Source organism: Carcharhinus amblyrhynchos, chromosome 14, assembly GCF_965287045.1.
Source record: "Carcharhinus amblyrhynchos chromosome 14, sCarAmb.v2.hapA, whole genome shotgun sequence".
Classification (NCBI taxonomy): Eukaryota; Metazoa; Chordata; class Chondrichthyes; order Carcharhiniformes; family Carcharhinidae; genus Carcharhinus; species Carcharhinus amblyrhynchos.
Window position 1 is genome coordinate 73,281,599 of NC_137337.1, and position 24,194 is coordinate 73,305,792.

At 46.4% G+C, this 24,194-nt stretch overlaps 1 protein-coding gene across 5 annotated transcripts in view; it reads left to right on the plus strand.

Annotated features, from left to right (window-relative positions):
* Positions 1–1,410: 1,410 nt before the first annotated feature.
* Positions 1,411–24,194, plus strand: part of LOC145352783 (alpha-(1,6)-fucosyltransferase) — a 565,169-nt gene continuing 542,385 nt past the window's right edge. For all 5 annotated transcript variants that reach the window (XM_080203100.1, XM_080203101.1, XM_080203102.1 and 2 more), the window contains exon 1: positions 1,411–1,794. The gene's annotated coding sequence lies outside the window, so the exon portion shown is untranslated. The remainder of the gene's footprint in view (positions 1,795–24,194) is intronic.

A 24,194-nucleotide genomic window follows, 5' to 3' on the forward strand; every position in this document is an offset into this window, starting at 1 on the left:
CAGCTGCCAGAAAGACAGGCACCGGGGCTCCAGGATTACAGAGTGTGGCCTGGCCACTGGGAGGTGGTGGGGGAGAGGGGTGCAGTATGAGTGGGTAGGGGTCGTAGGAAGAAGGTGTGCAGGGAGGTTGGCAGCAAGGGCAGGGGTGTGGCTCTCAACATGTCTTCTCCCCACCCCCCAGTTTCCTGATGTCCAGTCCCTGGAGCAGGCAATGAAAGCCTTTTATTGAGGGCACCCACTCACTAACCTGTCAGGTGGTGACAAGTTGGCTACACTGTTTTCCTTGCAGTGTATGCTACATGGCAACAGGCCCACTCGTGTTAAGACTAGTGGAGGTGGGACAAGTCCCTTAAATGGCCATTAACTGACCGCTTAAGGACCCTGAATAAGGGCATGGCAGAATGGTTGAACAACTTGATCCTCTTTTAAGTTCAAACCAAATAAACAAACTCAAACTAAATTAGGACAAAGTAAAAGGGACAACTCCCCAAAAGGAAGGGGAACAGCCCGAACAAAACCAAAAGTACAAAGGAACCTTAAGACACATCAAATTAAAATGTGATTATTCGAGTCAATAATGCACCCCATCCCCTGCGGTGCCCAATGAGCACGAAAGGCGGTTGGACATCCTGATTAGATATTTTAAGTTTCCCTTATGTTTTTTTTTGTTTTGGGTGGTTCCTCCACCCGCCCGCCTGCCATTTAAGGAGCCGCCCCTTTTACTTTGTCCCTCAGTTTATTTAATTTGCCAAAAGGAATGGCAGGAAGATTGACCATGATGTTTAAGTGTATTTATTAGTGTCAGAAATAGACTGACCTTAACACTGCAATGAAGTTACTGTGGGAAGCCCCTGGTCGCCACACCTGTTTGGGTACACCAAGGGAGAACTTAGCCTGGCCACTGCACATCTTTGGGAGGAAACCAGGGTGCCCAGAGGAAACCCGCAAGGGGCAGACTCTGCACAGACAGTGACCCGAGCTAGGAATCAAATCCGAGTCCCTGGCGCTGTGAGGCAGCAGTGCCAACCACCGTCCTGCTTCTTACACAGATTTGAGTCCACGCGGATATTCAGAACAGGACACTGCAGTGCAAGATCAAGTTCTCCCTCTTGTGCTCCAATATATTATCAGAATCAATTGGCACCATTTGCTGCATGCTAGTGCATAGGGAGTAGATTTCAGTATGTTTCATACTGTGGCAACAAGGACCCATTCTCAAAATGTATATGCAACGGTACAGCTGTTCCTTTCGGTTTCCCTGTTGGTTACTGAGGGTGGCAAAATCTAGCAAAGGGAGTTGGGGGGAGATCTGAGTGTAAATTCTCAGGGGTTGTACTACATGTGATTCCTTGCTTGTCAGAGGGGGGGAAGACATGCGCACATAGGCAGTGTGTGCCTGGGAGATGGGTTGAGCTTTGAGCAGAACTGTGCTCTCTCTCTCTCTCTGTTCACTCAGACTCAGGCTGCCGTTCTGTACACACAGTCTCTCTCCACCTCCCCAACAGTGCCTGCCTCTCCCTCCCCGTTACATGGAGGGTCCCTGGAGCTGATCGGTGGATCCTTTCTCTCTCACACACAGACAGCAACACACACGCATATATATACACAGAGAGACCCCCTTGGAGTTCCTGCTTCCGCCGAACACTGGGTTGTCGCGGACAAACAGCAGTGGGAATCCACCGTCTAATAACGTGCACATTCATTGAGCTAAAGAACACACATCCTCCAAGCCAAACGGTGGCGGGGGGGGAGGAAAGGAAGGAGGAAAACAGCGGACTGGAGCTTCTGTGGCAGGTCTGTAGCTCGTTTGTGTGTGTGTGTCGGTGCTGTGTTCCGTAGGTAGCTCTGTCGGTCTGTCTTAAGCCCATCTTGAAGGCTCTATACCCCGGCCTGTTGTTAACTGCTGCTCCCTGGAAATAGCGGTCAGGTCTTGTACTCAAATAATCCAACGTTACCGTTAACTCTGGGGCCCTGTTATTCTGATTCTTGCAATTATCTGCTCTGTGTGTGTGGGGAAGGGAAATGGGGGAAAAAAAAGCGGAATCTATGCAATGGGACTTAACTGTAAACTGGCCTCTTAAGGATTTACTGTTGGAAGGAAGGCCCCCTTTCTTTATATATATATATTTTTGCTGACTTCTCTCTCTCCCCCACATACACATTTCCATGTGTCAGATTGTAGACAGCAAGGGTGCCCTCCCCCCCAGTCTCCAATCCCTTTCAAATAAGAAAGCAATCGACTTTTTTTTTTAAAGAGGGAGATTTATTTGAGTGAAATACTCAAATATTAATGAAATGTTCCACCCTCCCTCCAAATAAAGTGGGGGGGGGGGGGTGGAAATTCAGCATAGTTTATTTTCTGTGGTTGCAAATTAACATGAAGGATTGTACCAAGCCCACTGCTAAGTTTGCGGTGGGTGTATTTTGGTCGAGAGGCGAATTAAGATGCAAATTTTGGGCGATTGCTTGCGAGAGAACAGCCAGTATTCGCCTGGAGAGGGGAGGGTCTGGTAGGTATTTCTGTTCACAGTTATTCAGTAACCAGGAGTTTTATTGAGTGTGTCGATTTCCAAACTGAAATTGGCAACACTGTGTGAAATTCCAAGTTGCAATTGACAACACGTCTCTTTTTTTTCTTTCGGGGAAACATGTGTTGCGTTTTGGGTGAAATACAAGAACAGTGCTTAGGGAAATTGTCATTTAATTCGTGGGAGTAGCGCGCTCCACTCGTGACCCAGATACACAAGTAAATAATGCAATTTAGTTCTCGGATACTGAGGTCAGACAGCGGGGTAATTGTTAGCCCAAGAGCTGAACGGGAGGGATGAAGGGATGGTCTGTACTCGCTGCCCCCCCCCCCCCCTGTGACCAGCTAGTAGTCATTGGCACGAAAACTGCGACTGGTTTGTGTGGTGTCTTTTTTCAATAGAGTTTCAGTTTTGAGTGGGCTGTGTTGGTCAGGATTGGGTTAAAGGATGCACCAGTGCAAACAAAGGGGTGTCCTACACGGAATGGACATCGCTGAGCGTTACTTGAGAATTGCTCAAGTGGGTGGCACAGTGGTTAGCAATTGCTGCCTCCCAGCGCCAGGGACCCAGATTCGATTCCCAGCATCGGGTCACTGTCTGTGTGGAGTTTGCACGTTCTCCCCAGATCTGCATGGGTTTCCTCCGGGTGCTCCGGTTTTCTGCACAGTCCGAAAGACGTGCTGATAAGGTGCGCTGGTCATGCTAAATTCTCTCTGTGCACCCGAACAGGTACCGGAGTGTGGCGACTCTGGGATTTTCATAGTAACTTCATTGCAGTGTTAATGTAAGCGTACACATAACATTAAATACATTTTTAAAATAAAAAGTGACCACATTTTAAAGCCAGTGTAAGGAATTGGATAAACCTATCAGCTCAATTTAAGCTAGAATTGGACATGAGCTTGCAGTTTCAGAATGAGTAACTGCTACAGGGTTGTTCTCCAATCCAGTGTTCAGTGGTGTCCCTTAGAGATACTGTATCTAATACTCAGACATGTTTCTCACTGCAGGGTCTGTGCGTGTGTGTGTGTGGTGTGGGTGTGCGCGTGGCGGGGGTGGTGTGGGTGTGCGTGTGCGCGCGGCGGGGGTGGGGTGGGTGTGCGCGCGGCGGGGGTGGGGTGGGTGTGCGCGCGGCGGGGGTGGGGTGGGTGTGCGCGCGCAGGGCGGGGGCGCACGCGGTGGGGGTGGGCGCGTGGGGTGGGGGCGGGGCGTGCGCGCGTGGGGTGGGGGCGGGGTGGGCGCGGGGCGGGCGCGCGCGTGGGGTGGGGGCGGGGTGGGCGCGCGCGTGGGGTGGGGGTGGGGGCGGGGCGTGCGCGCGTGGGGTGGGGGCGGGGTGGGCGCGGGGCGGGCGCGCGCGTGGGGTGGGGGCGGGGTGGGCGCGCGCGTGGGGTGGGGGCGGGGTGGGCGCGCGCGCGCGTGGGGTCGGGCGGGTGCGCATGGGGTGGTGATGTGGGGGGCACGCGTGTGTGTATGTGGATGTGTGCGTGTAATTGTTCTCCTATTTGGCGTGGTAACTTTGCAAAGACTGAGTGAGCTGTCAGGAGTATTACTGAAGGAACAGTGTAGTATAGAAAGGAAGCATCCCAAAGTATTGGATGGAATACTCCATGTGTAATACCGTTCTGATCCATACTTCGGATCTCAAACAGGAAAGCAAAACAAGGCAATGAAATTAAATGGCTGGAAAAGAATATTCACAAGATGGCAATCTGGCCCATTGAGCCTGCACCGACAACAATCCCACCCCGGCCCTATCCCTGCAACCCCCACCTATTTACCCTGCAACCCCCACCTATTTACCCTGCAACCCCCACTGACACTAAGGGGCAGTTTAACATGGCCAATCCACCTAACCCACACATCTTTGGACTGTGGGAGGAAACCCACGCAGACACGGGGAAAATGTACAAACTCCACACAGACAGTAACCGAGCAGGGAATGGGACCCAGGTCCCAGTGCTGTGAAGCAACAGTGCTAACTGCTGTGTGTCTGTATTTGGAGCAAATTGATTGATTTAACAGCACGGAGTGTGGCCATTTTCAGCCTGTGTCTGTGCTGGCTTTTTGTCTATCCAATTATGACAGTCTTCCCCCACAGAGCCCTGTGGTTTTTATTGAAGTATTTACCCAGTTCTCAGTTGAAAATTACTATTGGTTTTGCTTCCACTGCCCTTTCAGGCACTGCACTACATTCTGGATGATGATAGCAGCTTTGAATGGGAAAGTTGAAGTAAAAACATGAGGGATGTTGAAAGAGGGGGAGGACTGGGGTTGAGTGGCCCTTTATTCTAGTACTGACTACTGTCTCAGAATTCTAGCACGTCCACGTAACTCTTCTTGTACTGTGAAGGTGACACTTTACTCCAAGACCACCCCGTAAGCCCCAAGATATGAACCCTCAGATTGTTATTTGTTGACCAGCGTGAGTTTGATTTTTTAAGGAGGAAATTATATCAGGTACAACCCATGTTTTGTCTGATCTTTTTGCAAGACTGAGGTATGGGTTATAAATGGACACCCTTCCATTTAAGGATAATGGGGAGATGTTGGTGTTGGACTGGGGTGGGCACCGTAAGTAGTCTCACAACAGCAGGTTAAAGTCCAACAGGTATATTTGGTAACACGAGCTTTTGGAGTGCTGCTGTTTGACTCAACTGATGATGGAGCAGTGCTCCGAAAGCTCGTGCTACCAAATAAACTGGTTAACCTGGTGTTATGAGACTACTTAGTCCATTTAAGCAAATCAATGTCTTTGTTGATCTGGGGGATGGATGTAAATTGTGAACTGACTTCGGGCTGGGAGACTGTTTAATGTCAATACTTTTTAAAACAAAAACTTAAATATTGCTTTAGAATTACTGAACAGTTTAACACTATGGTTATAACTGGTTTAAAGTCGATGGTTTTTTAAAAAAACTTGAATTCTGCTTTGGAAATACTGGGCAGTTTAAAGCTATGGCTATATTCAGAGAGAACTAATGTCTTTTTTTTACTGATGTGTGTTTCATTAGTTGGTGCTGGAGAGAGCAGTGCTGTGATGGCTAACTGAGTTGGAAGGATCTTTTGCCAATGTGGGGCTTGAGGGGGGTGGGGTGGAAATGTGGAGTCTGAAGCTTTCTGGATTGCAGTTGAGTATTGCACCAAATGAAAGTGATGATAATTTGTTTCGTATGAACCATTTCGTTTCAGTGACTTGTCTCAGACATCAAGACTGTGAGCTGATGTGAAAGAAAGACAATCCTGTATTTGTTTTATCATTTTAGTAGTTTTTAAACAGTGCTTTCTTTTGGGGGGGGGGGGTGGAAAAAAGACCTGTTCCATTTGTGCATCTTTTTTTCCGAAGGTTGTGTTCAGCAGTTGTTATCTAAGCAGAGTTAATACCAGTTCTAGCAGCCTACGTCAGTAGCAGGCACTAGATGTCGGCAGATATAACATTAGCTGTTGCTGATCTCTGTCAACACTTCTCCCTGCCTTGGCAAAGCAGCCGGCATAATTAAGGATCCCACGCACCCCGGACATTCTTCCACCACCTTCCATCAAGAAAAAGGTACAAAAGTCTGAGATCACGCAGCAACTGACTCAGAAACAGCTTTTGTTAATAGAATCCTACAATGTGGAAGGAGGCCATTTGGCCCATCGAGTCTGCACCAACCACAATCCCAGCCAGGTCCCATCTCCATAACCCCTTGCATTTACTTCATCTAGGTCCCCTGACACTATTTAGCATGGCCAATCCACCTAAACAGCACATCTTTTGGACTGTGGGAAGAAATCAGAGGAAGCCCACAGACACGGAGAATGTGCAAACTCTACACAGACAGTGACCCAAGTCAGGAATGGATCCCAAGTCCCAGATGCTGTGAGGCAGCAGCTTCTTCCCTGCTGTCATCAGACTCTTGAATGGACCTACCTATGTTAAGCTGATCTTTCTCTATATCCTAGCTATGACTGTAACATTATATTCTGCACCCTGTTTTTCCTTCTCATCTACATGGGTGGCACAGTGGTTAGCACTGCTGCCTCACAGCGTCAGGGACCCAGGTTCAGTTCCTGCCTCAGGTCACTGCCTGGTTATAGCCAGGGAGAACTAATGTCTTACGTTACCGACATGCTTTTAATTAGTTGGTGCTGGAGAGAGCAGCGCTGTGATGGCTAACTAAGTCAGAAGGATCTTCTGCCAATGTGGGGATTGTCTGGTGAACTTGGGGGGGGGTTACTCATTCTCCCCGTGTCTGCGTGATCTTCCTCCGGGTTCTTCCCACAGAACAAAGATGTGCGGGTTAGGTTGATTGGCCCTGCTAAAATGACCCTTAGGGGAACCAGGAGGGTAGATATGTGGTAATGGGGATAGAGCCTCATGGGATTGTTGTCGGTGCAGGCTCAATGAGCCATATGGCCTCCTGCACAGTGGGGATTCTACATACTCTATGAACAGTGTGTTTTCTCTGTATAGCGCACGGGGCAATTCTTGTCATTGCATCCCAATACATGTGACAACAATAAATCAAATCAAATACCCGCAGGAAGAAGGGCAGGCTTAGAAAAAGTAGAACTTTCTGTTAAATTAGAAGCAAAATACTACGAATGCTGGAATCGGAAACAAAATCAGAAAATGCTGGAAAAGCTCAGCAGGTCTGACAGCATCTGCGGGGAGAAAATAGAGCCAACGTTTTGAATCTGGATGCCCCTTCGTCAGAGCAATATTCTGTTCTTGTTTCCTATAAGCGAGTTATCCAGCAGCAAGTGTCAGATTCCTATGTGTTTATATATTACTTGTACTTAAAAGTATGCAGTTTATGACGGAGACTGGGCAAATTCTTTTGTGAATCTATACTTTTCAATTCCATTAAACAATGCGGTGAGGGTATGGGTTCATTATTCAAGTGCCTACCTTACACCGTCATCTGCCCCAAGGCTTTTCTATATGCATAGCATCTTTAATGTTCAAAAATGTTGATAGTTGATTAGGCTTATACAGAATCTCACAACCAAGGGCACATTCTCAGGCTAAAGGGACGATCCTTTAAAACGGAGACGAGGAGGAATTTCTTCAATCAGAAATCTGTGGAACTCTTTGCCGCAGAAGGCTGTGGAGGCCAGGTCATTGAGTGTCTTTAAGACAGAGATAGATAGGTTCTTGATTAATAAGGGGGTCAGGGTTTATGGGGAAAAAGCAGGAGAATGGGGATGAGAAAAATATCAGCCACGATTGAATGGCAGAGCGGACTTGATGGGCCGAGTGGCCTAATTCTGCTCCTATGCGTTATGGTCTTATAACCTGTAACTTTCAATCAATTCCAGTTTTTCAAAAGGCCGGAAAGGATTTTGTGCTCTGATCAATCCACCCGCTAGCAACTGCGGTATGACACTTGATAGAGTTGAATGCTTGTGTATTAAGTGCACACCTTGTCCAAATATGCAACTAAGTGCTGGTAAAATGAAAGAAAATTTGCTATTGATTTCCTTGCCTGCCAATCTTTTCTGATATGGATTTTCAAAGGTATTTTGGTAGCGGAGAGGGAGCAGCTTTCACTGCAATGATATTGGTGATGCTGTATTGATTTGGCCGTGTTTCAGAGGTGGCTGCAGATCTACGGCTGAAATGAGGGCAAAGTGAAAACCAGTTGGAGTCACGCAGGGTCTTTTGAAACACAATTTGCCTGAGATTGACTGGGTAGTCTGTTAACCCAGTGGTGATGGAGGCAGTTGAGAAACTGGCGCTGGCATGGGCATGGAAGCTGGATTCAAATCTTGGTGTCGACTAAAGAGGCCAAGGATAGATCTTTGTGGTTGGGAACGGAAGCCACTGGGGCAGATATTTGGATAGAGGATTGATAAGGATGGGACAGAGTAGGGGGAGTCCCACCAAATTGGAAGAGGAGCATTAACAGAGGATAATGTGGTCATAGAATACCTACAATGCTGAAGGAGGCAATTCGGCCCATTGAATCTGTACCAACCACAGTCCTGCCCCAGGCCCTATTTCGGTAACTCCACACATTTACCCTACTAATTCCCATAATACCAGGGTCAATTTAGCATCGCCAATCAACCTAACCCGCACATCTTTGGTCAATTGTGCTGCACAGTTTGAGGAGGAAGTGGAGGGAAGAATTACTGCACTTTGCCTAAAGTTTATTTATTACTGTCACAAGTAGGCTGACATTAACACTGCAGTGAAGTTACTGTGAAAATCCCCTAGTCGCCGCACTGCGGTGCCTGTTCGGGTCAGTGCACCTAACCACGTCTTTTCAACAGTGGGAGGAACCAGGAGCACCCAGAGGAAACCCACGCAAACATGGGGAGAACATGCAAACTCCACACAAACAGTGACCCAAGCTGGGAATCGAACCTGAGTCCCTGGCGCTGTGAGGCAGTGATGCTAACCACTGTTTAAAATTGAATGGGATCAGAATCAACATTCATTTATTTAAAGCACTCATGCAGATCGCAGGTCCAATATGTTTAATTACCACAGTTTGTTTAAAGTTTATTTGTTATTGCCACAAGTAGGCTGACATTAACATTGCAATGAAGTTACTGTAAAAATCCCCTAGTCGCCATACTCGGGTGTCTGTTCAGGTACACTGAAGGAGAATTTAGCATGGCCAATGCACCTAACCAGCACGTCTTTCGGACTGTGGGAGGAAACTGGAGCACCGGGAGGAAACCTATGCAGACATGGGGAGAATGTGCAAACTCCACACAGACAGTGACCCAAACTGGGAATCTAACCTGAGTCCCTGGTGCTGTGGGGCAGTGATGCTAACCACTATTTAAAATTGAATGGGATCAGAATCAACATTTGCTATTTAAAGCACTAATACAGATCGCAGGTCCAATCTGTTTAATGTAGTTGCTACCCAACAATAGCTGAAGAAATTCCACTTCCTGGGGGGTGGGGGGAGGGGGTGAAATAAAGGGAGGTAGTGGTATAATGGTATTGTTGTTGGACTAGTAATCCAGGGACCCAGCTTAAAACTCTGGGTTCGAATCCCACCATGGCAGATGGTGGAATTTGAATTTGATAAAAGATATCAGGAATTAAGAATCTACTGATGACCATGAAACCATTGTCGGGAAAAACCCATCTGGTTTGCTAATGTCCTTTTAGAGAAGGAAATCTGCCACCCTTACCTCGTCTGGCCTACATGTGAGTCCAAAGCCACAGAAATGTAGTTGACTGTTAAATGTCCTCAGGGACTGGTGAAAAAAACGCAGGCCCAGCCAGCAACACCCACATCCCATGAATGAATACAAAGAAAAATAACAGCTTCAACGTTCCAGGAGAGAGAGAGAGAGAGCTTCAGATTTGGAGGCTAAAGTGAGATAATCAACTTGTCAAATATTTCTCATTGGAAAGGAAGACCTTAACAGGAGACATTTGTTTTATTTTTCCATAATATAAAGCTGTCAATTTTTTTTGTCAAACTCTCAACAGAGTGAGGAAGTGTGGAGGAAAGGATAGGGAGAGTTCTAGGCTGAACTCAGTCTGGTTATAATGTTTATGTACAGTAGTAATCTAAAAGCTTAATATCTAAAGACTGCACGTCATATAAACCAGTGGAGGGAAAAAAAAATACTGACTTGGAGTTTAGAATCTGACTTCCGTTGTCTGGTCTGTGTTATGTAAATTTCCAGATGGCTAAATCCTAAATTGAACTGTTGTCAAAAAACAGTTAAGGGATATCTCTACGAGTGCAATAGAAACATAACTTGTTGCGCTATTGGGATGCTTCAGGATAAGAGAGCACCGTTGATAGCGCTGCTGCCTCACAGTGCCAGGGTCTCGGGTTCGATTCCCGGCCTTGGGTCGTTCTCCCCGTGTCTGCGTGGGTTTCCTCCGGAGGAAGCAATTTATGACGGCGTCGGGGTTGGAAGCAGCCTCGACAATAATGAGTACATTGTTCATGTATGTATCTAGTGATGCACCTTCATAATCACTTCGGTTCCATTTATAGTCTTTGCACTCGTGAGGGATCCTGCAAGCTGGCAAAAGTACTGTCTGCTTTTTTAACCCTCAGAACGTGGCAGTGTTGTTACGACAGGCAGGGATGGAATCTGTCACTTGCTTTCTAACAGTGGTTAGCACTGCTGCCTCAGAGTACCAGGGACACAAGTTTCGGGTCTCGGGTCACTGTCTGTGTGGAGTTGGCACATTCTCCCCATGTCTGTGTGGGCTTCCTCCCATAGTCCAAAGATGTGCAGGTTAGGTTGATTGCCCATGCTAAATTGCCCCTTAATGCAAGGGGGACTAGTAAATAATGTGGGGTTACAGGGATTGGGCCTGGATGGGATTGTTGTCGAGTGCAGGTTCGATGGGCCGAATGGCCTCTTCTGCACTGTAGGGCTCGTGAGAAGTTGGTTGCAGCATGTGTCACTCTCTGAATATTTGATCCAATTTTTTTATATATAACTTGAGTGGAATCAAAGGCCACCTTTCATTTTGGTGACTGGTTTTGATCTGTCCTCAGAGAGCAGGTTCTGGGCCAAGGGGAGGGAGGGGGTCATTTCATACAATCCCTACTGTACAGAAAAGGCCATTCGGTCCATCTGCACCAACCACAACTGCACCCAGGCCCTAACCTCTTGCGTTTACCCTAGCTAGTTCCCCTGACACTAAGGGACAATTTAGCATGGCCAATCCACCTAACCCTCACTATCTTTAGACTGGGGGAGGAAACCCACGCAGACACGGGGAGAATGTGCAAACTCCACACAGACAGTGACCCACGCCGGGAATTGAACTCAGGTCCCTGGTGCTGAGAGTTGGCGGTGCTAACCACCGTGCCGCCCCTTCGAGATGGCATGCAGACTTCCCCAATGAGAAACTAACTCATTTAAATTCAGGAATGTGTCAGCAGGCTCTAAGAGGGAACCCACCCAAAATTCCAAAACGGTCACGTTAACCTGTCAGTGAGTGGGTTAGGTCGCTCTGGGGGCAGATTTGGATTGTTTTTTTAGTGACCGAGTGTGACTTGCCCTCGGAACCACGGCTTGGTGGAGGAGGCAATGACGTAGCAGGAAGTGAACTGCATGGATGGGACCGGGGTGACCGGCGGTACTGAACAGTTGGCAGCAACGCTAATGCAGAATCGTTAGCAAATGGTCAAGGCACACTGGAGAAGTGGGATTCAATATGGGCCAAATTAGAAATGGATTATTCTGGTAACTCTCCAGCTAGTGTATTATTAACATCTGTAAATAGGGTAGGCTAATATTTAAAGTGGAGGCCCTTTCTATGGCCAACTTGATTTCTCTCCCCTGCCTTTGGATTCCATTGAATCTCTACAGTGCAGAAGGAGGCCAATTGCCACGTTGAGACTGCACCAACTTTGGTTAGCACTGCTGCCTCACAGTGCCATGGGCCTGGATTTGATTCCCAGCTTGGGTGACTGTCTGTGTAGAGTTTGCACGTTCTCCCCATGTCTGCATGGGTTTCCTCCAGTTTTCTCCCACTCTCCAAAGATGCGTGGGGAAGATTCATTGGCCATGCTAAATGGTCCCTTAGTGTCTCGGGATGCATAGGCTAGGGGGATTAGTGAGGTAAGTATGTGGGGTGATGTGGATGGGGCCTGGTGGAGTTGTTGTCAGTACAGACTTGATGGGCCGAATGGCCTCCTTCTGCACTGTAAGGATTCTATGACTCTCGAAGAGCATTTCGCCCAGGTCTATCCCTGTAACCTTGCGCATTTCCCATGGCCGATCTGCCCAACCAGCACATCTTTGGACTGGGAGGAAACCCATGCAGACACGAGGGGGATGTGTGGAGTTTGCACAGACAGGGACTGAAGGCTGGAATTGATCCCAGGTCCCTGGCGCTGAGGCAGCAGTGCTAAACACTGTGCCACGTGCCACAAATTTATTTTTCTTTCTGTCTCTGGGAGATATCCCTGAATTAAAGATGTTATATAAATAGAAACTTTTGTCACTGGGTAGATCCGCAGCGGAGATGTTACTTTTCCCTTTGGGGCAGTTTATGGACCTCCTGTGTTAATTTTATAGCACAGTACAGATTGCTCTTTGCAAAGTTTATGGTGGACGGACAGCAGCATCTGCAATGGGGCAGCTTTTCGCCTTCTAAATGGGGCCCTCTAGTAGCTTGGCCCAGTTTACTTCCCACAGCCGTCATTACTAACTGAGTGGCGAAGGTGACTCCTGGCTAATGAAGCATTTTGAATATCTTTGTTTTATTCATTCATGGGATGTGGTCACTGGGCCAGCATTCACTGCCCATCCCTGAGGATATTTAAGAGTCAGCAACATTGCTGTGGCTCTGGAGTCGCATGTAGGCCAGATCAGGTAAGCAAGGCAGATTTCCTTCCAAAAGGGACATTAGTGAACCAGATGAATTTTTACAACAATTGGCAATGATTTCATGGTTATCAGTAGATTCTTAATTCCAGATATTTATTCACATTTCACCACTTGTAGTGGTGGGGTTCCACCTTATGGTGCCTACACATTCCCATGTGGTGCAGGGTCAGAACCTGGAAGCCCACGGTGGCACAATGGTTAGCACTGCTGTCTCACAGCGCCAGAAACCCGGGTTCGATTCCCGGCTCGGGTCATCGCCTGTGTGGAATTTGCACGTTCTCCTTGTGTCTGCGTGGGTTTCCTTCGGGTGCTGCGGTTTCCTCCCACACTCCAAAGATGTGCGGGCTAGATGGATTGGTCATGCTAAATTGCCCCTTAGTGTTGGGGGACTAGCTGGGGTTACAGGGATAAGGCCTGGGTGGGATAGTGCAGGCTCGATGGACTAAATGGTCGCCTTCTGCACTGTAGGATTCAATGATTTTAAGCCATCGCGACATTGGGGTTCGACCTGGGGCATTGAAATCCTGCCCCTGATGCCCAGCTCGCCCACTCCCCTGCCCTCCCCAGCCTGTCCCACCGTGGACCATCATAGTCCAATTTTGCGGAGGCCACTTTTAACCATACCATGATTTTTGGCTTATAACCTTGCACTTTTTTCATGTACCCCGTGTCAAAGTCGGCCTTAGTTTTTCAGATTCAAGGGCCAGAAATTTCAGAACCAAAATATAATCGTAGAATCATGCAGTGCAGAAGAGGCCCTTCGAGTCTGCACCAGGGTGTGAGAAACTCCTGAACTCCTACCTAATACCAGCACTTGACTCATGGTCTTGAATGTTATGACATGCCGAGTGTTGCAATCCTGGAGATCTTTTTAAGATGTTTCGGATGTTAAAATCCCAGTGCATTTCATCACATTCATGCTGAGATGATTAGATTCAGTTTCTGTCGAGGTTACCATCTTTGTAAATAAATATTAGGTAAATAATATCTGTTCTTCAATGTTGTTTTTCACGAGTAGTAAGCCTTCTGGCAATAACCTGGATGTGTCTTCGTGAAAGCTGTGTTAAAAAATAAACTGTTTTTTGAATAATTCATTCCTGAAATACTTTGACTGGAATTCTCCGACCTTGCCACCAGCATCCTCTGACCCCTTGCCCGCGACTGGGATCCTCCAACCTGCCTGCTACTGGGATTCTCCAGTCCTGCTGCAGTGAATGGAGATTTGGCCGAATGGGCCGGTGGTTAGCACTGCTGCTTCACAGTCCCAGGTTCAGTTCCCAACTTGGATTACTGCCTAGGCGGAATCGGCATGTTCTCCCCATGTCTGCGTGGGTTCCCTCCAGGTGCTCCGGTTTCCTCCCACACTCCAAAAGACGTGCTGGTTAGATGCATTGGCCATGCTAAATTCTCCCTCGGTGTCCCCGAACAGGCGCTGGAGTGTGGCGACTAGGGGATTTTCACAGTAACTTCATTGCAGTGTTAAAGTAAGCCTACTTGTGATACTAATACATAAATACCTTTTGTGGCCATCAAGTCTTGAAGTGGGACTTGAATTTGGACCTTTTGGCCTAAGGGTCAGGGTGCTAGCCCTCAGAACCACCCCCCTAGACAACATAATCCACATCTGAAATCTAGATGTCAAAGAATGAGAGGGTGGACCTTGCTCATCAATCCCCCATGTCAACACTATAGTTAAGAAAGCCCCTGCTTTCTTAGGAGACTAAGGAAATTTGGCATGTCAGCTACGACTCTCACCAACTTTTACAGATGCACCATAGAAAGCATTCTTTCTGGTTGTATCACAGTTTGGTATGGGCTCCTGCTCTGCCCAAGACCGCAAGAAACTGCAAAAAGTTGTGAATGTAGCCCAATCCATCACACAAACCAGCCTCCCATCCATTGACTCTGTCTACACTTCCCGCTGCCTTGGCAAAGCAGCCAGCATAATTAAGGCTCCCATGCACCCCAGACATACTCTCTTCCACCACCTTCCTTTGGGCAAAAGATACAAAAGTCTGGGGTCACGTACCAACTGACTGAAGAACAGCTTCTTCCTTGCTGCTGCCATCAGACTTTAGAATAGACCTACCTTGCATTAAGTTGCTCTTTCTCTACACCATAACCATGACTGTAACACTACATTCTGCACTGTCTCGTTTCCTTCTCTATGAACGGTATGCTTTGTCTGTATAGTGCGCAAAAAACAATACTTTTAACTGTATGTTAATAATGTGACAATAATAAATCAAATGTAATGAATTTCCCTAGTTTTCATCAGTTCTGCTGCAATTTGTTGGTCTTTATTTCATCCCGTTGCTTGCTTACAAGATGCAAACCGATGGTGAAATCTTGAAGTACAACAGACAAGGCAAAGAATAACTGCTGACAGTTTGAGTAAATCTCCAACTGGCTGAGTGATGGTATGTTTTTGGATTTCACTTAAGAGTTTTTTGTGCTGCTTGTGCACAAATCAAGCTTACATTTCACCCCCTCAAATGTTATTCGTGTAAAATTCGATGGTAAATCTTGGCCTAACGCATTGGTTTCAAAAATTTATGGGTGTATTTTTGTTCAGTTCATTCATGGGACATGGATTTATTGTGCCTTTATTGCCCATCGCTAGTTGCCCTTGAACGGAGTGGCTTGCTAGGCCATTTCAGAGGGCAGTTGAGAGTCAACCCCATTTATGTGGCTCTGGAGGTATATGTAGGCCAGACCAGGTAAAGATGGCAGATTTCCTTCCCTCAAAGACATGAGTGAACCAGACGGTTTTTTCCTACAATGATTATCAATAGATCCTTAATTCCAGATTTTTTTTATTGAATTCAGATTCCACCATCTGCCATAGCAAGATTCGAACCCGGGTCTCTAGAACATTAGCTGAGTTTCTGGATTAAAAGTCTAGTGATAATGCCACTAGCCATCACTTCCCCTATCTACATTATGTAGATATGTATTTGCAGGACTTTACAGAACAAAGGATTTCTTTGAGTGAATTCACTCCCTGCAGTGAAATAAGTTAATCGAAATCTTCCACAAACATTCCACAGCTTTTATATATCAGAATCAACTAATTACAGGTTGTGCGTCAGGATAAAAGGAAGGATTATAGGTGAGTAGCACCAGGGCTCATGAAAAGCAAGCATTCCTGCGCTCACATCACATGACACAAAAGGCTAAAGTTTATTTATTAGTCACAAGTAGGCTTACATCAACACTGTAATGAAGTTGCTGTGAAAATCCCCTAGTCATATTCCGACGCTGGGTGCACGGAGAGGGAATTTTAGCATGGCCGATGCACCTAACCAGCGCCACGGACCTCCAGTGGTTGATAACCCAACTGGGCGTTTGCCTTGAACAGGTGAGGTTACAGACTGATTTCTGAAGTGCCTGTCTTCAGAGATGTAGGAAATGATGGGCCCCACTAATGGAGGTGGTTGAAAGGAGACGAGTGAATGTGGGAATGGGCAAGGTTTAAGCTGATTATGGGAAGGATGTATTTCACTTGGATCATCTTATTTTAGTACTGCAATTTCTTGATTTGATTTATTATTGTCATATGTATTAACATGCAGTGAAAAGTATTGTTTCTTGCGCGTTATATAGACAAAACATTCTGTTCATAGAGAAGGAAAGGAGAGGATGCAGAATGTAGTTTTACAGTCATAGTGAGGGTGTAGAGAAAGGTCAACTTAATGCGAGGTAGGTCCATTCAAAAGTCTAACAGCAGCAGGGAAGGAAGGAGCTGTTCTTGAGTCTGTTGGTACATGACCTCAGACTTTTGTATCTCTTTACTGATGGAAGAAAGAGGAAGAGAATGTCCGGGATGCCTGGGGGTCCTTAATTATGCTGGCTGCTTTGCCAAGGCAGTGGGAAGTGAAGACAGAGTCAATGGGTGGGAGGCTGGTTTGAGTGATGTACAAAGCTTCATTCACAATGCTTTGTAGTTCTTTGCAGTTTTGGACAGAGCAGGAAACATCCCAAGCTGTGATACAACCAGCTTTCTACGATGCATCTGTAGAAGTTGGTGAGAGTCATAGCTAACATGCCAAATTTCCTTAGGCTTCTGAGAAAGTAGATGCGTTGGTGGGCTTTCTTAACTATAGTGTCGGCATGGGGGAACCAGGACAGATTGGTGATCTGGACACCTAAAACCTTAAAGCTCTCGACCATTTCTATTTCATCCCCATTGATGTGGACAGGGGCACGTTCTCCTTTTATGCTTCCTGGAGTCAATGACTATCTCCTCCATTTTGTTGGCATTGAGGGAGAGATTATTGTCGCCGCACCAGATTATGCGTACCACTTACTGATATTGAGTGTGTGAGGCAGTAGCAGGGTGTTGGCACGTTGCAATATGTTTGCGCGTGCCATGTGGCTGTTTGCATAAATTTGTTGAGTGACTGCTGAAGGTTAATAACAAAATATTTTTAGTATTAACTAGCTTTTCGATGGCTGTCCAATGTTGCTTTTCATCAGCTGCTGGGAAGTACAAAGTGTGAGCCCTGTTTGCGGGTTTCCCCTCATCCCCACTGCAGCCTTCTGTAGTCAGTAGGGTTGAAGTTGGTGTACTCTGGGTAACTGTACAGAATTTCTGCCCTCTAAATCTTTATTCTCTAAAATAACTGAACAATGGGCAGAATTGTACCAGGTTGGAAAGATGGTGGACAGATGGTGAAAGATTCACGTCTCACCACTCGCTGCCGGTGATATTGGAGAATTTGGCAATCAGCCAAACCTTGCAGCGGGAGCGGAGAATCCCAGCTGCGGGTGAGGTCGGAGAATTTTCTTTTTTATTCATCCGTGGGACATGGACATCACTGGCTGGCCAACATCTATTACCCATCCTTAGTCACCCTAGAAACTGAGGTTCTTGCTAGGCCCATTTCAGAGAGCAGTTGAGAATCAAAGAACAGTACAAAGCTCAGGCCCTTCGGCCCACCAAGCCTGTGCCAATCACATTGTCCTACCTAGGCCAATCACCAGTATCCCTCTAAACCCCAACTGCTCATGCGCCTATCCAGATAAATCTTAAATGTCACTAACATATCTGCCTCAACCATCTCACTTGGTCCATTAAGTCAGCCACATTGCTGTGGCTTTGGAGTCGCACGTAGGCCAGACTGGGTAAGGACGGTAGATTTCCTTCCCTAAAGGACATTAGTGAACCAGATGGTTTTTTTCCAACAATTGACAAGGGTTTCCTGGTCATTAATAGCTTCTTAATTCCAGATACGTTTTGATGAATCCAAATTCCACTATCTACCGTGGAGAGATTTGAATCAGTTCCCCAGAACGTTAGCTGAGTTTCTGGATTAATAATTTAGCGATACCACCATTAGGTCATTGTCTCCCTTAGCCCATTTTTTTTTAAAGTTAATTTCCACTGTTGCTTATGTGAAACTGAGCTTGCAGTTGGTAGATTTTGATGGGCAGTTGGTAGATTTTGGGCAGTTGCCCATGGTTGCCAGTGTCATGATTCAAAGTAGGCAGTTGTTCTATAGCTTGATTGGCTCAGGTCATGTTTGAGGCCTACTGGCCAGTTCAGGCTCTGCTCCACACACACCATTTGACCCCTGCAGCAAGCAGTTCAAAAGTTTAAAGTTTATTTATTAGTCACAAGTATGGCTTACATTAAAACTGCAATGAAGTTATTGTGAAATTTCCCTAGTCGCCACATCCCGGCGCCTGTTCAGGCCAACTCACCTAACCAGCACGTCTTTCAGAATATGGGAGCAAACCAGAGCACCTGGAAGAAACCCATGCAGACACGGGGAGAATGTGCAGACTCCATACAGACAGTGACCCGAGCCAGGAATCGAACCCGGGTCCCTGGCGCTGTGAGGCAGCAGTGCTAACCCACTGTGCCACTTCTTCAACAGCCTTACAATTAATCACTGAATAAAAGCAAATTACAGCGGATGTTTTGACAAAGGGTCATCTGGACTGGAAATGTCAGCTCTTTTCTCTCCTTAGATGCTGCCAGACCTGCTGAGATTTTCCAGCAGTTTCTCTTTCGGTTTCAATTAATCACCTTCTGTAGGGCTCCATTCCATCTTTATTTGGAAATTGAGATCTGATCTCCTGTGAAGTTGAGGCTCTTTGTGTCTGTGCTGACAATCTTGGAGCCAAAACCAATTGTTCTTTTTCCTCAAATCAAACAGTTTAATTAAACATGACATCAAAAAATTGCTTTATTTTTTGAAGTCTCCTGGATGAATTAACCGTCGAGGGCTAACACGTAATTAATTGAAGATTCCATTGTGTGGATCTGGCTGATTTATGTCTGAAATGTGTTATTACTTTATTCATTTGTATCAAAGTATTGGTTTACAGAACTCATTAAGTTGCTGCCTATTTGTATCTGATTTGCATATCTACAATCCCACTAATTGTTTCTGAGCTGGAGTTGGTACAGTGATACTTGTTTGTCTTCAGGTTGGAGAAAGGTAGGAAAGGCAATTTAATTTTTATTCAGTAACGCTGCTCGGTGTCTTCCTCTGTGGGATTTGCACAATTCTGGGAATGGTAAATGATGGAGAGGGGGATTGGATTAAAATCCAGCAAGGCCAGATAAAAACCTCTGGCTGGAAATGCCCAATGTGGCGTGTTTCCAGCGAGTCGAAAAGACAATCCCACAAGAACTGGCTAAAAGCTGCCAATAGCACACAAGAATTTGCTTTGATTTATTATTGTCGCACGAATTGGGATACAGTGAAAAGTATTATTTCTTGTGTGCTGTTAGACAAAGCATACCATTCATAGAGAAGGAAAGGAGAGGGTGCAGTATTGTTTCTTGTGCACTATCCAGACAAAGCATACCATTCATAGAAAGGAAGAAGAGGGTTGTTTCTTGTGCACTGTCCAGACAAAGCATACCATTCACAGAGAAGGAAAGGAGAGGGTTGTTTCTTGTGCAGTGTCCAGACAAAGCATACCATTCATAGAGAGAGAAAGGAGCGGGTTGTTTCTTGTGCACTGTCCAGACAAAGCATACCATTCACAGAGAAAGAAAGGAGAGGGTTGTTTCTTGTGCACTGTCCAGACAAAGCATACCATTCACAGAGAAAGAAAGGAGAGGGTGCAGTATTGTTTCTTGTGCAGTGTCCAGACAAAGCCTACTGTTTATAGAGAAGGAAAGGGTGCAGAATGTAGTGTTATAGTCATAGCTGGGGTGTTGAGAAAGATCAACTTTGTGCGAGGTAAGTCCATTCAAAAGTCTGATGGCAGCAGGGAAGAAGCTGTTCTTGAGTCGGTTGGTACGGGACCTCAGATTTTTGTATCTTTTTCCCGATGGAAGAAGGTGGAAGAGGGAATGTCTGGGGTTCGAGGGGTCCTTAATTATGCCGGCCGCTTTGCCAAGGCAGCGGGAAGTGTAGACAGAGTCAATGGATGGGAGACTGGTTAGCGTGATGGATTGGGCTACACTCACGACCTAAGTGCATTGTTTGGGTGAGTGAGACAAAGGGACCACAGTGATGATCCAAACATGGGCCACTCCTTCCAGCACTGAGAATTTGACATTTCACCAAGTGACACCAGGCTGTGCTGAGTTGCAAGGCTGGCACTGCCCTTGGGGGTGCTGTCAGAATCTACAGCACATCGAAGAAAACTGAATCTCTCTTGCTGTCGGTAAGTCTTATCTTTGAAAGTACCGCAGCATCGAACAGACCAAACCTGAATTCCATCCCAGGAAGAGTTCACGTCCTGATCACGAGCTGATTAACACCCACACAATAATTGCTAAATGTTGCTAAGCATTTCGCAATGTAACCACTTCAAATCAAAACCCTACTCCCAGTGGTCCCCAAAATTTCCACTCTATATCAGAGTTTGAATTTTAAGTCACATTGCGTCACTGCACCCTGTAAACAGGATATCGACTGCAAATTGTCAGAGGGCTTGATTACGTGGCCTGTGTCTTCTGTGAGTTGTGTGCTCTCTTTCACCGCACTCCAGTATGACTTCTCACAGGGCAGTGTTACTGAGTTTAAAAGCACCAACACTCAGTGCCGTGGAGAAGCTTGGGTTTGGTGGCTGTTAATTCTGATATAAGCAAAGGGCAACAAAGTAGTGGGCTACAGCGTTCCTGGCTGCTGTGAGATCGAACTGCCTGCACACACACACACGCACATGCAAATGTGGACGCACTCATACACACGAGTATTTAACACAGCATCCGGAGCAGAGTAAAACACCCCAAGGATCCCAAAATTCTTCAGAGACAAGAGGAGCAAAGGAGTTCTCTCCCATGCTGGTCTCAAGGTATTGGCTATGAGGAGAGATTGAATTGTTTTTACTGGAAAGACAGACTGAGGGAAGTCCTGATAGAGGTCTACAACATTGAGAGGCACAGACAGGGTGGATAGTCAGAGGGCACAGGTTCAAGGTGAGAGGGGGAGAGTTTAAGGGAGATGTGCGGGAGAAGTTTTCCACGGAGAGAGTGGTGGGTGCCTGGAACGTGCTGTCAGAGGAGGTGGTGGAAGCAGGCACAGAGGCATTTGGATGGGGAGGGAATGGAGGGATACAGACCGAGTAAGGATGGAAATTTGTGTTAGTGTAGTTAGGGCACCGTGATCGGCGCAGGAAGGCGGAAGATCCTGTGCTGTACCTTTTTTTTTTCCTATGTTTTTTGTATGCTGTGACCAATATTAACCTTTTCAATCAAGAACAGATGATTTGGATATTGTTGTGTGAGAGCTTGATGGGTGCACAGTGGCTGCTGCACGTCCCACATTCGGAAATGATTACACTTCAATGGCTGTGAAAAGCTTTGGCATTCAGTGTGGTCATAAAAAGATGCAATATAAACACAAGAGCCAGAGAGCACAGTCTCAGAATGAAGCAGTGTTAATTTAAGACTTGAGATGAGGAGGAATTTCTTCTCAGAGGGTTGTGGTCCTTTGGAACTCCTTGCTACAGAGAGCTCTGGGGGAGCAGAGCACTTGTGTATATTGAAGGCTGAGATAGACTTTTGATCGGTAAGGGAATCAATGGTTACGGGGAAAGGCAGAAAAATAGGGAATGTCTGATTAGCCATGATCTTATTGAATGGTGCAGTAGCCTCGAGGGGCTGAATGGCCATCTCCTGTCCCTATTTCTTATGGTCTGACGCTCTTAAATCTTTCTGCCTAGTGAATATGATTTGGGGCAGCTCCAGGGACCTGGGTTTGATTCCCAGCTTGGGTCACTGTGTGGAGTCTGCTTGTTCTCCCCGTGTCCGTGTGGGTTTCCTCCGGGTGCCCCAGTTTCCTCCACCTTCCAAAGATCTGCACTATAGATTGGCCATGCTAAATTGACCCTTCGTGTCCTGGGATGTGTAGGTTAGAGGGATTCGTGGGGTAAATGTGTGGGGTTATGGGGATAGGGTCTGAGGTGGGATTGCTGTCAATGCAGCCTCGATGGGTCGAATGGCCTTCTTCTGCACTATAGGGATTCTATGATACCTAATCACATAACAAGAAGATATTGGGAAAGGAGACCAACAAGATGGGTTTTGCCTTGAGAAGGGAAGGTTTAGGAAGGGAATTGCAGAACTCTGTAGCTGAAGAAGAGACAACTCCCAGCGGTGAACCGATTAAAATGATGGATCTGCAAGAATGCTGTCTAACGCCTGCAGCAATAGGTTAGGGTTAGGATTGGAACAAAGAAAATTACAGCACAGGAACAGGCCCTTCGGCCCTCCAAGCCTGTACTGACCACAATGCCAGTCTGAACTAAAACCCCTGCACTTCTGGGGATCGTATCCCTCTATTCCCATCCTATTCATGTATTTGTCAAGACGTCCCTTAAAAGTCACGATCGTATCTGCTTCCACTATCTCCCACGGCAGCAAGTTCCAAGCACCCATTATCCTCTGTGTAAAAAAAAAAGCTTGCCTCGTACATCTCCTGTAAACTTTGCCCCTCGCATCTTAAACTAATGCCCCCTAGTAATTGACTCTTCCACCCTGGGAAAAAGCTTCTGACTCTGTCCGTGCTTCTCATAGTCTTATATACTTCTATCAGGTCTCCCTTCAACCTCCATTGTTCCAGTGAGAACAAACCAAGTTTCTCCAACCTCTCCTCATAGCTAATGCCCTCCATACCAGGCAACATCCTGGTAAACCTTTTCTGTACCCTCTCCTCCACATCCTCCTGGCAACGTGGTGACCAGAATTCAACACTATATTCCAAGTACAGCCTAACTAAGGTTCTAATGGTTGGGAAATGAAATGGAAGGCCTTCGTTTCTCCGAGCAGGGACTGAGTCAGTGCGCGAGATTGTTCCCCTCCTCTGCCCGAGTGTGCGGGGGATGCAGAGATGGTGAGTAGTAGAGCAGTGAAAGGAGAATAGAATTGAGTGTGCAGCAGGTTAACAAGTGGGAAAAACACAGTTAAATATTAGAGTTGCAAGTTTTAAAAAAGAAAAGGTGCGTTTTAGCAAGTTCAACAAAGTTCATGAGGTCGAGGTATCTGAGAATGCTTTCCTAGCCAATAAAGTGCTTTTCCAGTGTATGTGTGGGCAGCGTGGCAGTCATATTGTGCACAGTAAGATCCCACAAACGTCTGTGCATGAATCTGTGCCTGTGCGTGTGTGGGCATGTGTCCACCTCCTGTCAGCAATAGCGATACATTGTTCATGACCTGAACTATTTGATTTGGGAAGTAGAGACTGAAGTTAAATATTGACTGTGTGTTATAGAAGGGTCAGTGCAAATAACTGATGACAGGCAACACCTGGTTAACTGCTGAAGGCGGGTGACTGAAGTAAATGTGTTTAATAGGTGACCTTATGCTTTCTGGCAACGTGACAAGCAGCTGTGTGCGGCCAAAGTTCTTTGGCTCAGTTCACTTTTAATCTTGAATTTTGTGAATAAGGGAGGTGCCTAGACTATTTGGAGACTCTCTCTTATCAACGTATTTTTTCCAGTATTTCTGTCTGTGGGAAACAGCATTGGTTCAAACTTCACTGTGATTCCCAAACTAATTTCAGTGAAACGCCATTCCAACACTGAGCTAACCAATACAGAGGGCAGCATGGTGGCACAGTGGTTAGCACTGCTGCCTCACAGCATCAGGGACCCAGGTTCGATTCCCGGTTTGGGTCTGTGTGGAGTCTGTACGTTCTCCCCGTGTCAGCATGGGTTTCCCTCCGGGTGTTCTGGTTTCCTCCCACAGTCTGAAAGATGCGCTGGTTAGATGTATTGGCCATGCTAAATTCTTCATCCGTGCACCCGAACAGAATGTGGCGAATAGGGGATTTTCACAGTAACTTCATTGCAGTGTTAATGTAAGCCGACTTGTGGCACTGAAAATCTTTATAAAAGCTGTCTTAGTGAGGTATTAATAGAGACTTAATATGCACCGTA